Below are 15432 nucleotides of genomic sequence, written 5' to 3'. Positions count from 1 at the left end.
AGCAAAAACATGGAGCAAAAACGTGCATCTCCTGTGATGGCTTCAATTTTGGCTGCTTTGGTGACTTTGTGAAAGTAGGGGGGAGGAGTGCAGTGTGGGGGGGAATCTTTCCTGAATTAAATTTCATTTCTGGACGATTTTTCAAACAAAACCAAAAATGAAGTAACAAATGGTTTTCAAGAGTGAACTGCAACAAAATAAGAACTACACGGGAAAGAAAGATTGGAAAAACCTGCAGTTTGCCAAAGGCAAAAAAGATTGGGAAAAAAAAAGTATCTGTTGTAATAATCCAAGAGAGACTAAATTAGCTTGCTTATGCCTCTGTGGCTACAGAACTGCAATATGCACAGTACTGAGAGGAAGGACAGCAATAACAAACACAAGGTGGTTACAGATGTCACAGATGGTGTCAGATCTGGTGGAGAGAATGCTTAGTTTGAAAAAAAAAAACACAAAAACACCACTTTCTGAGGAACAGGGTTTAATATAACGAAGGAAAGAGCACGCTTTCCAAAAGCCATGGAATAAATATTTAACAATTGCCTGTGAATGTATATAGAAAACCTGTCTGGCCAGGCTAAGACGACTTATTTTTAGTGGACCTAAAATGATGCACATTTACCTCAATTGCAGTCTTTTTCCAGTGATGCTGCTGCTAAAGACGAAATCTGTTAAAGAAAAAGACAAATAAATCTATGTACCACAAAGGCCTTTTATTCTTCAACTCTTCTCTACTTCAGATTAAAGCACAAGCGGCCACTTCAGAATTAATTCCAATGCGGTGACTGCAGTGCCTGAACTGTCCCTCCAAAGCAGCTCAAAGATTGGCTGCAGCTCTCATTTGGACTGTGTTCGTTCTCTCACAAATTCCAGGACCTGCAAAGAGACTTTTGAAAACCCTCCAGTAAACAAAAGGACAGCTCTGGTCTCCTCCTTCCAAACTGGAGGCGTTCCTTCTCACCTTCTCTCCCCTTCTTCCCTCCTTTCCCTCTTCTTCTTTATTTTTCCACTCAAGTCCTGATAGAAAATTGTGAAATAATCCTGTCTAGGCTTGGAGAATCCAAGTGGCATCACATAGATTCCAGCTTGAAAGAGTATAGACACTATGGTAACATTGACAGCCTTCATTTACATAAAAGAATACTAATTATGTTGTATCATCAACATCTGTGATTCTGCTCACTGCCATATGCGACAGTGTTGGGAATTTAACCCTTGAGTCTCACCAGCATACCCAGTTTTTGTACCAGGAAAGAAAAGACGGGGTTTCTGAATGCTGTTTTCTAGAGACTGATGAAGCAGCTGCCAAGCACAGGCACTCACCAGCTCTGCAAGGTCTCAGGACTCAACATTTTCAAAGAGCACTGCATTTATTCTCAATTTCCAAGGAAAAAAAAGCACCAAAAAAGCAGATATGTTGCTAGTTTCAGCTGGGTAACAGGCTACAAGGAAATCAATCACACACCAGATACAGTGCATTAAGGAACCATGTTCAACAATGAAGGAGGCTGCGGTGGATGAATTACAGCCTTTTGTCAACAGCTTTTGCTTTTCCTGTGTGGGCCAGCGAGATCTCCTGTGTGCAAAGGACAGATATTTTAACAACTTTGTTCAGTTAACAAAGCAGCTTTGCAGTGCCTCAATTCAGTCTCTCTCAGGACAAAAGCACCTCTCATATCACACATGATATTCCCCACCTCCTTTTCTTTAGGCACCTAAGGATGCTTCCCTTGCACACCTCAGCCCCGTGCACAAACAGCATACGCACAGGGCTTCCCTGCAGGCTGGAAATGCACGGTGTTGACTCGGCCTGAACGACTTACATTACACATCTTTTCAACTTCCTCTCCCAAGACAGCCGCCAAAGCACATCTCTGGTTTCTCGTCAGCGTGGGTTTAACACCAAAGCTGCCCCAGCATCCTCCCAGGGCTCGCAGTGAGTGCACCTGGCTGCTGTGTGAGCTGAGCCTCCGCCAGGCTCCTCAGCTCAGGATTTCTTCCTCCTGTTACAACGCACACTACTGATTCGCTTTAATTGACCCCTCCAATGAGAGAAAAAAAAAATAAATGAAGTTTGCTCTGTGGCGTTGTGCAACACGTGCTGGCAGCAGTCTGGAGGGTAAGCCTTGCCAACATGCCAAAGATCACTAAGTCAGGAAAAGGCACATGCAGACAATTAAGGGCAAATTAAGGACTACATTCGTTCCTCTGCTTTATGTAGGTAAACAAACTGCATGCCACAACTACCAGAGAGAATAAAGACAACACACTGGCAGGGGAAATTAAAAAGCTATGATTAGAGGAAAACAGGAAGATGAGTTAGAACCTCTGTGCTGTTGCACAAGGTGGGGGGGAAAGCCTGAGAATATTGGAGGCACTGAAGACATTTCATAGGGTAGTTTGGCTGGGTCGTGGTTGGACTCAGTGATCTTTAAGGTCTTTTCCAACCTGAGCAATTCTATGATTTTATGATTCTATGATTCTGAGGCTGCTTGACCCTCTAGCACGAGGCATGAGTAACCAGGTTAATAATGGAGAATCAGCTCCCTGCATTTAAGGTCTTGGATCCAGCAAACACAAAATCTTCTCCTGGTAGTTACAATACATTGGGTTTATTTCTTGGTTTTACAATTTCTTCCATCAAATTTATCTAATTTTAAATAAAGCTATCTAATGGTCCTTTCCTTCCCTTCTTGAACCTTTTCTTTTCCGAATATAGGATGGGGAAAAAAAGGGCAGGAGGAAGAATTTAATTGCATACAACCAAGCAGCTCTTCTCAGCCTACCAGGAATGTTCTAGAGATAGCATGAAAAATTCTCACTTTGCGAATGACTTCCAGTCCTTAAGCACAAGTCAGCCTCTGCTTTCTTTACCTGTGTGGCTCAATCCTGGGAAAACTCAAGGCAAGATCCTATAAGACCTTCAATAATCAAATGCAGCAAAACCAATTTTAACACTAAAGGAGTGTTAAGATAAAGCACATGACTTCATTACGTTCTTTTGTACCATTGTTACACATTTGGAAACTGATTCCAGACATCTGTACAGATCTGTTGACGTTCACTACTTTCTTCCTACATAAACCTTCACGAAACAAAAAAGGTTTTGCGTCAGGAAAGGTGGAGGTGCTCAGCTGTGGAAACCAGACACACCATGCATTTGTCCAATGGATCCAGAATAAACAGAAGTCTGGAACACCGACACCAAACCCTTCACTGCAGTCTGGAAGTCACCTTTCAAAGACATTTAAATTCCTTCATTCCTCTCCTGGGAAGGGCAAAAGTGAAACACAGCAGCATCTCACTGGTCCACGGGGTATAAGTATCACATTTAGTACAACACGTTTGCCTTCATGTGAATCTCGTTTTGTTCTAAAACACTTTAGGTGAAGCATCCTGAGGTGCTCTTGGTTTCCAACAAACCTTGGTATCCTGTGCAAATACACTGCATTCTGTCAAATTGCTTTAAAAACCTTGGGCTCAAAAAGCAAGGAGCTTCCAGTCACCCCAGCCTGCAAACAGCTTCCTACACACAGCGTTAGAGCAGAACTTCGAGCCTGCTGCAAAAACTCAAAAATGCAAAGGAGGAGATAGCAGGGAGAATGGGTAGCTGAAAATTGCATACAACTACTCACAACTTTATTCCTCTGATTATTTCAACCTACCTGCTTGTGAGGAGCCAATTATCCAACCAGATGTCTAATGAAAACATGTAATCTGAGCTGCTCGGTTGATGACAAAAATTTCCTGCTCAAGACAGTCCCATTCCTCTGCTGGCAAGAGCCACCCATGTGTGAGGGCTGCTCCAAAAGTAATGCCTCCTGTTTTATGATGCTGGCCCCCAATATCAGGAGCAATGCTGTATCACTGAAAATAAAAGGTGCTTTACCAATTTTTTCCAATTACTCAGCACACTTAATTTAAAGTTGTCAGCTTCATGGGTGCTTCTCTCCAGCTGAGATGACAGACTGAAGTTAGTTACAGGCAAATTAACACAAAGACACACAAAAAACTAAAGCACTAGGAAGGTGTAGATCAGGTATACAGCATTTCTTTGAACAGGATGGACAAGCAAGGAGAGTGAACACATGAATGAAACACAGCTTAGAGCCAGCCAGACAAGGGAAGCTCAGACCAGCTGTGACAGGAGCAGTCTCATCTTTTGCATGCAACCCATAATCTTAGGAATCAGTTTTCAAAGAAATCTTCAGTCATTGCAAAGAGGAAAAAAAAAACACTCAGAACCACGGAGAGTGTGGATATCCTATGTCCTGCCCTGGCATCCTCAGTGAGCGTAAATGTGATTTCTCCAGGCCTTGGGAAGCTCAGGTTGGTGGGCGCTGGTCCATAGCTGGTGTTAAGTGTACAACGAAGAGCACAGACTCCCCAAGGCACTGCACACTCCACTGCTAACATTTCCAAGGCTTGGGGGCTCCAGTGTGCCCGTAATGCAGGAATCAGTCACCCCCCAAAGCTCACCCCACTACAGGGATAAGTGGCCCAGAAGATGCCCACGTGCTTCACATTTTGCACCAGCAAACAGCTGCACAAATCTCAAAGCTTCCAAGCCATAGACATGAAGAGCCCAGCAGCACAGCACACTGGGCACAGCACTGCCAGCAGCAGCAGCCATCTGTGCTGGCCCCTTGTCACCCCAGCACCAACACCAGCACAGTAACACAACTCCTTCAGGTACTGTTTACCTGACCACCGAGTTCACCACAGAAATCCTTAAGGCTGAGTTCCATTCAGCACTGAAAGCTTCCCCAGGAAAGCAGCAGTGATGAGAAAACATTCTCTTTTCCCAAAAACTCTGGAATTTTGAGTACTTTAGGAAAAGTTTTAACACATCCCAGATTATTTTAAGTATGACTGACATTCTTCAACCTACAGCCTCATGTAAACTGAAGCTTTCCATTACCATGCCTGTGCTGATCAAGAGTGAAAACAAGTACAGTCCTCTCAGGCCCTGCTGCTAAACAAGGCAATGCCCTGGGCAGACACAAGAGCCTGTCTCCTTTGCTGCCATATTCTGCTGTGCTCGGTGAGCTGCTGTACACACACAGCACAGCTGCAGATATGATCTGCCTTTACCAGGAAGGCTGGCTGACAAATCTCAGTTAGAAAAACTCCCTCTCTTTTCCTACAAGAAATTTTAACTAAAACAAAAGACCGCATGCTGACTGTCCTCAAAGAGCAGTAATTCATACTGTATGCCAGCCAACAAAGCTGCGTGTCTTCTATCTACATTCCTTCCTAATGAAGATTCCCTTCAACCAAGTACAGTTTAGCATTCACTAGGAACATAACTGGCAATTTATAGTTTGAAAATTATCACAAGAAGGCAAAGAGAAGACTAATTTCTTCATTTCCCAAAGCATTTTAGAGTTCTCCTTATAAACTAGCCAATTTGCACTGCTGTTGAAATTCCCCAGCCAAGACAAACTGGAGTGTGAAAGCTTTTAAAATTTAAAAGATGAATATTTAAAAGAAAATATTAAAAGATGAAATATAAACGTCCTTATTAAGCCAAACTTGCACTGCTTCATGTCCAAGTGCAAGAGATGGACAAAAATAAGTGCCTACAATCTCAGGGAATGCCCCCAGCACCCTTACTGTTTCCCATGGTAAGATCACCTCTTGAACTCAGGTTTAAGAGAGCTATTTCTTTTTTTACAGTCACCTTAAACTAAACAGGAAGAAAATATACACATCCTGCAGCTCTATGAAAATCTGGGAACTTTCTACAGAATGTCTGTTCATGTTAAAGAGCATTATCAAAATGCTATACACTTCTTAGTTCGTGGCTTTCTGGAAGTCCGTGTTTCTTTGTTTATTGAAGCACATAAAATCCCTCCTTCCCCTTTTCTTTGCACAGATTTTACTTCTGGTTTGTTTTTTTGAAGTGTTAATAAGCTGGGAAACATGAGATGGATATACTGTATAAAAGAGGCACTCCACATTAAAACCATTCACTTCCTCTACTCTTAGTGAAACAGTCAACAAGGCCAAGAGGCAGCCCAGCAATTCCACTGCGTGTTACATCTGTGTGAGCCCAAAGCAACTCCAGCAAAGACACATAGGTTGAATTTTCAGAATAAAATGTGAAGAATTGTTTTGCATTAGAACACTCTGAACGTAGATGCTAGCTGCCCAGTATCAAATAACTTCACTTTATGAGCCAAGCAACCAGCTTCACAGAATCCATGAATTTACAGTTATCCTTAATGGCTGACAACATCAGAGTGGCATGGCAGAGCAGTTTAAAGTTTAGTACATGTTTGTCCCTGAACATCACTCCTGTAAAAAACAATAAAAGTCAAAATTGGGAAAAAGAAACAAAATGGAGCTCTAATTGATGTAAAATTAGCAGTACTGATGCCAAGTGAAAGCTACACCGATTTTCACTATTTGGCCATTCAGACTACAGTTTTGACACCCACCACCCCCAAACTGCAGGGATGCACAGCAGGGCTGGCACCAGAGCTGCCTTCCACTTACCACTGACCAGCTCAGCAAGGACAGGCGCTCGGTGATGCTGCTCAGACGGGCAGAGCACGTGCTTACGTATCCACAGGGCAGGACCTGCACACAAGCAAACAAGGAATGCTATAACTGCATAACTAACAAAGTCCAAGTTAAGCAAAACAAGCACCGTTAGCTTTCAACATGGCCTAACAAAGCAGGAGCAAAGGAGACAGACAAACAGCCACTCTCTCCTGTGCCCGCTTTCCCCACCTCAGAACTCCCTTTCATCACAGCCTGCTATGGCACAGCCAAAAAAGCTGCTCTGTTTCATTCTGTTTGCTTTCAGAACGCAGAAGCCATTATTTCTTTGGACCAGAATCTTAACGCACTGTTTTTCACACCCAGTGTAGATCACATTGGTCCTGCTCTGATGTAAGCAATGCAATCAGAGTTGAGGCTGACAGTAATAGTTCAGACACCGTATTTTTAAAATACTTCAGAACTGCATTCAACCTTCTATAGGAAAAATTCTCCCCAAATTCTGCCTGCCTTCACAACAGCATCAGCAAAACCAATTTCCCACCACTGGCGAAGAGCTTTATTAACAAGGTCAGAACAGGCTGCATTCTGACCTGTGCATCTCGCTCCGTTCCCCCAGTCTGTCACAAAACCTGACAGTTGTTGGTAGCAAAACACACCCAATTTCAACACAGCAAAGCAGACCCAGGCGCTGTTTCAGGTATGAGATGAAGTTTCACAGCCCCAGCACATCACGGAATTCTCCTGGCACTGCTCGCACACAAACCCGATGGCTGCAGCAGAGATCAGCTGAGCAGCCCTGGCACTCAGAAGCAGGCTAACAGTCCACGAGGATCTCTTTGTGATGGACACAAAGACGGATTAGAGTGGGCAGTGAATACTTGTAAGTTATGGGTAGAGTCCTCTGGTGCTCTTCCTCCCCCATTCCAATTCATACTCATCTTGGCAAAATCTTAGACAGACTATTAACTAATCTAAAACAACATCGCAGCTGATACAACACAGAAAGCAATCACTCAAATGAGCATGTCAGTGCCATCTACCGAAGCAATAAAGAACAAGACAACCCCAGCAGGCTGTGGCTTATTATCTGCACGGCTGTAATGAATAGGCAAATAGCATTAAATAGAAGTACAGCATTCCACAGCCACGTTTTGCGAGGCTCCACTTTGAGACATCTGAAGAACAGAGGTTAAAACAAGACAAAAACAACGGAAGGTTTCCAGCTTTTCGCACCCCTTCCTGACGGCATTGTGCCTCATCTGTGTGCTGTGAGTCGAGCTCTGGCTGAAGCACGACAGGCAACGTCGGAGGGGCAGCGCCGTTGTTCTCCCAGGGCAGAATGAGGGAACGGGAACCTGATTTGCAAACTATTAGACTGATAATCTCACAGAATTTAAAATCAGCTGAGGCCCAATTCGCCAGCATCTGTTATTTTAGTAAATTATCCTACTCTGAGGTCAGAGGTCATCATATCAATTTGCTTTGAAGTGAAACAACAAAAGGACAAGAAGAAAAGGAAAGAGGGAGAGGTGGATTTGGTTTGGACATCACCACCTCAAAAAGCTGCTCCTACAGCCTTCCAACCTTACAATAAACAGGAGACCAGCCCTCACATTCAGGGACTCGCTCATTTCCCCAGCATCCGAAAGGAACCAGAAATGCTCAGAGACGCCACACCACAAAATCCAAATGATGATTTTCTGCCTGCCTTTGACAAACAGCAGCTATCGTCATCCCCTGTCAAAAACAAAGTCGTGGCTGGGAGAAGGGTCTTCATCGTGGCGCACAGTCAGGTGAATTAACTATTCTTAGTTAAATAGATTTGCTTCCAGCCTTAGTCTGATGACAGATTAACTCATGGCTGGTAGGATTATAGACTTACCTCGGGAACTAAATCACTTCTGAATCTGAGTTATAGCTCTTAGTTCTCTAAAGCTTAGCTGAACAGCTTTTAGTACCTCCTTTGTATTTTCGAAAGAATGATTAAACATCATTAAAGCCAGGCTGAGGGCTCTTTCTCCCAACCCCTGCACACAAACAGTTGGCTGGTTTGATTTCTTTGGGTGGTTTTTCTTTTTTAAAAGAACAGCAGGGCTCTATGTGGATTTTTTTTCCCCCTGAAATAATTCATACTGCTTTAAGCCTAGAATAACCCCCCCACACACCCTAATTAAGACACATTTTTTCCATGTTTGTGTGCAAGCACATACGGAAAGAAAAAAAAACAGACAAAAACCCCAAACTTTGTTCTCCTCAGGGAGAAGCAGCTATCCAGAGCGAGCTGCTCTTTGTGCTCAGCACGGCGCTTTTGTTCCCAGCACATTGCTCGAGCTGCAGAAGACACGGCCGATGCTACAGAGCCTGGAAACGAAGCGCTCGCATGCAGCAACGAGCTACAGCTCCTGTCTGCTGAGCACATCGAGCACATATTTAAGTGGGACTTATTTGTACACAAAACGTTGCACATGCAGCATCCAAGAGCTCCCTTCCGTCAGCCAGCAGCTTCCCTGCACACCGACAAAGCAGGGCGGCAGTGCTGAGCCGGTGCAACCTGTGCAGGGCCACAGCACCAGGCCTCCTCCCGCTCCCCAGGCATCAAGGAAGGCCAGCAGCAGCCTTCCCATGCACCTGGTCTGATATCTACCAATGACTTCCATTTAATTGGCACAGTTGACAGCCTGGCGCATCGAGCTGCCTCACCGCGGCGCTTCTGCATTTCCAAGACAGAAGCAGGGGAAGGGGCAGTGAGGGGGGAAAAAGTTTCCCTAAGAAACCAAAAGGAAGTGAGCCGGTAACTACTAATGAAGGTCACTGGGAGGAAAAGCTGAAGGCAACGCTCCTGCGAGAGTGCAGTGCTGCTCCTGGATGTTGCACTGGCACACTGATAGCTTACAGACAACAGAGCGCCCTGCGTGCCCTGCCCAAAGCCAGCCACCAATCTGTCCCCGTCAGGTGATGACCTTTTCTTTTTCCTTCAGGAGCAGGCAATCCAAGATTCAATATTCATCATCGGGCCCCTCTGGCACATCCCAAGCCAGCCACCACCCCTTCATCAGGAGCCGTGGCTTCCCTCTGCTCCAGCAGCACACCTGCACAGACGTGCATCCACCCACGTGGGCTGCTCCGATCCATGCTTGGAACTGCCACCCAGAAAATCCACCACCTACTGCCAGCTACAGAGCCGAGCAACAAAAACCACACAGTGAACATAAAAGCAAACCCCTAATTAGCCAAAAAAGCCACAAGGCCCTCACGTGACAGCATTACACAGATCTGCACACAGAGGGGAGAAAAAGCATTCACACCAAAGCTGAAGTGCAGTATGTGAACAAATCACTTGTTTTGATGGCCCACAGTTCTGTATTTTCGCAGATAATGCTTGAGTTAGAAGTCAGCCACACATCTGTGCGATTCTCTTCAGACAAGGCACTTGTTATCCAGCCGGAATGCACTGAGTGTGCAACACAAGTGACATTCTGAAGTGAGTTGTGAAGTTACTGGGAGAGAGACAAGCCCGGCCCCAGCACAGGAAGGAAAGGAGTTCATCCAATGTGCAGTTTTGCAATTGGAATAGAAGGAAAGCACACCTATCGTGCATCATTTGAATGGAGCCAAGCTCAGAGCCACGGCTCTCTTCCAGGAAATGGGGGATCAAAGCAGCAGCAGTGCAGGAACACAAACTAGCACTGACTGCCCTTCTTAAGATACCCTGTCAGTACTTCTAGCTAAAAGCCACATGTTGCTCCATCTGCACACCCACCTAGATGGGCTGCAAAGGTCCCTCTTCCTCACCAAATCCTCAAATTCTCTCCAGAGGCTTTTCATAGCACGAGAGAGAGACAGAATGTAATTACAGGACAGTATTTCTTAACCAAACCCAAGCCGCCCACTGAAAGTGAATGGGAAAATATGGTTGTAAGGCAATGCTTCGCAATCAAGGGGACGGATTTGCATTTCAGAGTGAACAAGGGCACATAGCTGTGGTCACCATTTCTTAATCAGCTCAGCTGATGTCCTATAGAAGGTCTCAATGGAAGAATGCAGCTGCGGCCCATAACTCTTGGCCTGATCTTCTATAGTTTGACTGAAAAGACTGAAAAGAGCATCAATGAACTTTTCTCCATTAAATTGATTCTTTCAAAGCCACCACTGGTCTCACACAGAGCAAAAAAAAAAGAAAGCTTCTTTTCCAGTACACTTGGCTAGAGGCTGGGGTGTAAAAGGTTTTGTGATATATACTACACACTGGGATGTACCATAACAAATAAAACTTTTGAAAACCGAGATGGAGCGTGTTATTTAGCAGTTTTTTAGCAGTTATTTAGCAACGGTCTGTAGGAATTCCTGTGTCTGAAGATGTTTTTTTCCTTCCTTAAAGCGGCCTTTTGCATTTCAATTAGAAAACACTGAAAACACATCTCCTATTGTGAGCACACATTTGTCACGACCAACGTGTTACACGAGATACATTTTAAATGCACTCATCCCAACTTTGAGCCCTCGCATCCACATATTTCAGTGCTCTTCTTCACCTGAAAACACGGCTGAACCACAGAGCAAAGCAGTGGGACAAGGAGAGGGCAGGTGTGCACTGCTGGAGGAAGGAGCCTCAGACACACAGCCAGCTGTCCGTGTTGTGCTGCTGCTTTGTCAGGGAGGCTCTGAAAAGGACAGTGTGATATCCGATTGTTCTGATGAACTGGAACTTGCCTTGTGAGCTTCCTTTTGAAGCATCCCTTCCACACAAGGTGCTCCCCAACAAGACTGCTGGCACTTCCTCAGAGATTTCAAACCCATCTTTGTCGTGCACTGGAGGTGTAATAGTTAACGTCAGCTCATTACTGTCGGCTAATTAACAACATTTAGCACAACGCAGCCAAGTTTTCTTTGTTTCTACCTATGCTACTAAATCACTTTGCAACAGTATGGGGGGAAGGGGAAGATCCTTCAAAAGCAGCAGAAAACAGCGCAATAAAGAGCACTTTAATTCGCATTGTGCTCAGTAGCTGTGATAGGAATTACTCGCTGCAGGCGTACCACAAACTTGTTCAGACCGCGGAGGAATTACTTCTTGATGACATTCACAGCACTCCGCGTGGGCTTCTGCCTCTTCTCCATCACCCCTTGGTGAAGGGGCTGTTTGTGCTGCTGTCTGCATGCTGGGGCCCATAACTCAGTGGTGGCAAAGCTGTGTGCAGCTCAGCAGCATCAGCAGAGCCATCTTTGATCTCAGAAGTGGAGAGCGGCAGCAGCAGTGTTCACAAGCAGGAAGAACTAAGCAGCACGTTCTGGTTGATGCACTGAATGTTAGGAATACATTGATTTCTGATTTAAATAATATATATACATTGCAATTGCTTAGTGCAGCTCGTGCTCCAGAGCAATTGTTCATCAAGGGCTTTGTGCTAACGAGGAAGGTCTTCCACTGAAGAGAGCGATGGGGGCTCCTGCTGCCCAGCACAGCTCTGCTCGTTGTGCTCAAGTGCTCAGGGAAGGTGGAGAGTTCACACACACAGCAATTAACAACACGCTGCTGAGACAACAGCAGCTCTGGACGTTTCACTCCCCACAGTGGGGAGGGAAAAAAAAAAAACAACACCAATCCACAGAACCCCAAGCCAAAGCCCTGATGGAACGCTCGAGGTGAGAACCACAGCGATGCTGCAGCAGAAGTTTCACGCTCATCCACCAGTGAGAATTCCCATACAGAACTCTCAGCATTCAGCTATCAGGCAGAGTCCTTCACAGCACATAAAGCAGTGCAGCTCAAAGCTGGCTGTTACTGTGGAACTCATACATTACCTTTTTCTCCCATTCCATCTCAATCGCTGTATGGCGTTACAGGTGAGGTTTTCAAACCACCGATCTCAGCACCTCTCTGTTCCTTTCTAACGTGCAACTTGAAGGCAGAAGCCTTGAGTTCTGCTTTGACTCAGAACTGAGGACAGCTTCAGAAACCTTCACATACTTCCTGAAACCAAACACGCATGTGGAAGAGCTCACATGTGTGTGTCTTGTAAGACAGAAGCCAAATTTTCAAGCAATTCCATTTCCTGGCTGACCTGAATCAACCAGCTAACCCCCTCTGACGGTGAGCACACAGCTACGCCTCACTCTGTGAGTCCTAGCAGAAGTCCTAAGAAACTTCAGTGTAGAAATGGATATCAAAGGGGAAGGATGGGGGAAGGAGGGGAGAGGTGAAGGGAGGGGGAGGACACAACACTACCAAAGGAAACCCTGAAGCTGATCAAAATAAGATCTTAAAAGATGGATTCTGTAACACAGATCACTTTTGTCACCACCAAAGTGCTCATGTACAAGTGCTGAGAACCAAGCAATCATTTAAAGAAAGCGATCAGCAACTAAGTGCACCTTAGCAAGGAAGGAAACAGAGCGAGCTGTCAGATGTGAGCAGGGAAGAGCTACAAGCAAGCGAACCCCAGATGAGAGACGACGCCGCGTTCCGAGCAGGAAGCCGCGCTCCGCTCTTCCACACCGCGAGCAGCGGGGCCGGCCCGAGCCGAGCGGGACTCGGTTTCCCCGCAGGTTCCGAACCACCACCGGCAGCGCGGTGCTCCGCGGCGCTTCGGCTCACAGCAGCGCCGCTCCGAGCCGCAGCACGCGGGGCTCAGCACGCTTTCTCCGTCGCAGTGCGTGACGGAGCCGCTGCACCTCCGCGGCCGCTGCGACGACCTTTAACTCTTCAGCAGCGATCTCCGGATGCGCAACAGCTGAATTCAACCCCGATTTCAACGCTCCGTAAAGCGCCGCGCGTGCGGCTGCCGCCGGGTAAAAAAATGCACCGGGGACAAACACAACTTGCGCAACAGCGACAGCTGCGCCAGCCCCGGAACGCCGCCACTTTCAGAGCCCCTTTCTCACGTGAAGCCTCCGCCATCCACGGGGAAGAGGACGGGGGAAAACGAGCGCTGGCAGAGCCGCGTCTGAGCGCCCCGAATACCCGCCATCTCCTCCCGTCGGAGCGACGAATCCGCCGCCGGGCAGCCCGGCTCCTTAGCGGCAGCAGCTCCTCCTCGACGCCCGCGTCCCGCCCGCCCCGCTCGGTGCCTCCCTCAGCCCGGAGCCGAACTCCCCGAGCTCCTCGCGGCCCCGCGGCTCAGCGCCACGCGCAGGGCCGAGCGGATCGCAGCGCCGCCCGCCCGGAGCTGCCGGGGTTTCGTCCTCCCGCCAGAAGCGCCGCCGCTCCCCCCGCCCCCCCCCTTCACAACGGCCGCGCTGCCCCGCGCCGCAACAAAGGGAAAGTTGGGGCCGCTCGCGGCTCCCGCCCGCACACAAAGGCGGCGGCGCGGCGCCCCCCGGCCCGGAGCCTCCGCTCAGCCCCCGGACCCCCCCGCGCGCCCTGCCCGCCCTCGCAGGTACCCCGCCTCCCCCCCGAGATGCGCCCCCCACCGTGGGAGCGCTCGGCCGCGACCCCCCACCCCCAGGTGGCTGCAGGACGAGGACCCCTCCCACCCGCCCCGCAGGGGGTCCCCCCCCCGCTCCCTTTATTTACCGCCATCATCGCACGCGCGAGCTGTCACCAGCGTGAGACACCCCAACGCCGCCGGCCACGCCCTCTCCCCGCCCATTGGCCGCCCGCCGCGCCCCGCCCCGCCCCGCTATTGGCCGGAGAGCGCGCCACACAGCGCGCTCGCTCCGCCCCTCGCTTCGCTCCCCATTCACCGCCGCCGCCTACGCCAATTCCGTCCGGCGCGGACGTAGCAGAGCGCGGCGCCGTCCCGGGCGCAGACGGCGCGGCCGGCGTTCAAGCGGACGCTGTTTGCGTAGGTAGCGCCGGGGTAGAGGAAGCTCTGGTGGAGCTTACGAGCTTTGCGCAGCCGCTAGGGGGCGCTCCTGAATGGCTCACGGTTGAGTAGAGGGACGGCGGCGCTGAGGGGCGGGGAGCGGCTGGGCCCGGCCCCGGGCGGTGACGTAGCGGGCTTTGTGAATCCCGGGCTGAAGTTCGGTTGAGAAGCAGGAGGGTAAATAAGGATGGAGCGGAGACAAAGGGACTCTTAAAGGGGCAGCGCGGCGCTGACGGGGCTCTGAGGCGGTGGGGGCGGGGAGACCCTCGGGGGGCGGCGGGGCGCTGAGCTGATGGAGGAACACGAGCCGCAGCACGGGGCACCCAGCGGGGGACGCCGGACCCCCCAGCCCACCTCCTCACCTTACAGAACCCCAGCGCGCCATTCTGGACAGAAGAATTAGAACGGGTGATTAAAGTTGATGATTGACGAGGCCTGGGGAAAACAGCCTTCCGCACCGTGCCTCGACTGGCAAAGCGAGGTGGTTTTCGGATACCCTGGCACGAGCCGTTAAGCTGGCGCTACCGAAAGCCCCCCGAAGACTCGCCGAGATGCAGACCGGCGTTCGGAGCCGCGGTGACGCTGGGGGCCGAGCGAGGCTTTACTGCAGCTGATGGGGATTGAAAGGAAAGAAGTTGTTTTGTCCATCGGAATGTGAAAGATAGGCAGGGAGGACTGAGGTTGGACGTCAGGGGGAAGTTCTTTACTGTGAGAGCGGTGAGGTGCTGGAACAGCTGCCCACGAGGCTGTGGATGCCCCGTCCATCCTGGAGGTGTTCAAGGCCAGGTTGGATGGGGCCCTGGGCAGGTATGAAAGGTGGAGGTTGGTGGCCCTGCGTGTGGCAGGGGGTTGGAGCTTCGTGATCCTTGAGGTCCCTTCCAACCCGGGCAATTCTGTGAAAAGTCCCGGTGTAAAAGCAGCCCCTCATTTGGGACAGCTGATCCCCTGGCTTACAGAATGCAGCAACAGCAGCAGACGTTTTTGCTCGGGCATAGAGAGCCAAATCCTACCCGTCCTTACACACGTGGAAGCCTGCTGACGTCAGTGGCTGCAGTGGTGTAATTGAAGGCAGAACGTAGCTCAAGGGGTCCCGTTTTGTTACTCTGGGAACAGCACA

At 48.8% G+C, this 15432-nt stretch overlaps 1 protein-coding gene across 8 annotated transcripts in view; it reads right to left on the bottom strand.

Moving 5' to 3' along the window:
• Window positions 1-14359, bottom strand: part of USP49 (ubiquitin specific peptidase 49) — a 32460-nt gene extending 18101 nt beyond the window's left edge. For 2 of the 8 annotated variants that reach the window (XM_031605844.2, XM_031605845.2), the window contains exons 1-3: window positions 14024-14109; window positions 6502-6585; window positions 623-668 (exon numbers count right to left, since the gene is read on the bottom strand). The gene's annotated coding sequence lies outside the window, so the exon portion shown is untranslated. Of the gene's footprint in view, window positions 1-622; window positions 669-6501; window positions 6586-7743; window positions 12482-14023; window positions 14110-14335 lie in introns of those variants that run through there. The other 6 variants (XM_090124388.1, XM_090124387.1, XM_090124389.1 and 3 more) reach the window with 6 other exon arrangements.
• Window positions 14360-15432: the final 1073 nt, after the last annotated feature.

Source organism: Phasianus colchicus, chromosome 25 (genome assembly GCF_987193195.1).
Source record: "Phasianus colchicus chromosome 25, bPhaCol1.hap1.1, whole genome shotgun sequence".
NCBI lineage: Eukaryota > Metazoa > Chordata > Aves > Galliformes > Phasianidae > Phasianus > Phasianus colchicus.
Note: the sequence above shows the minus strand (reverse complement) of the source record. Positions and strands in the feature narration are given on the sequence as shown.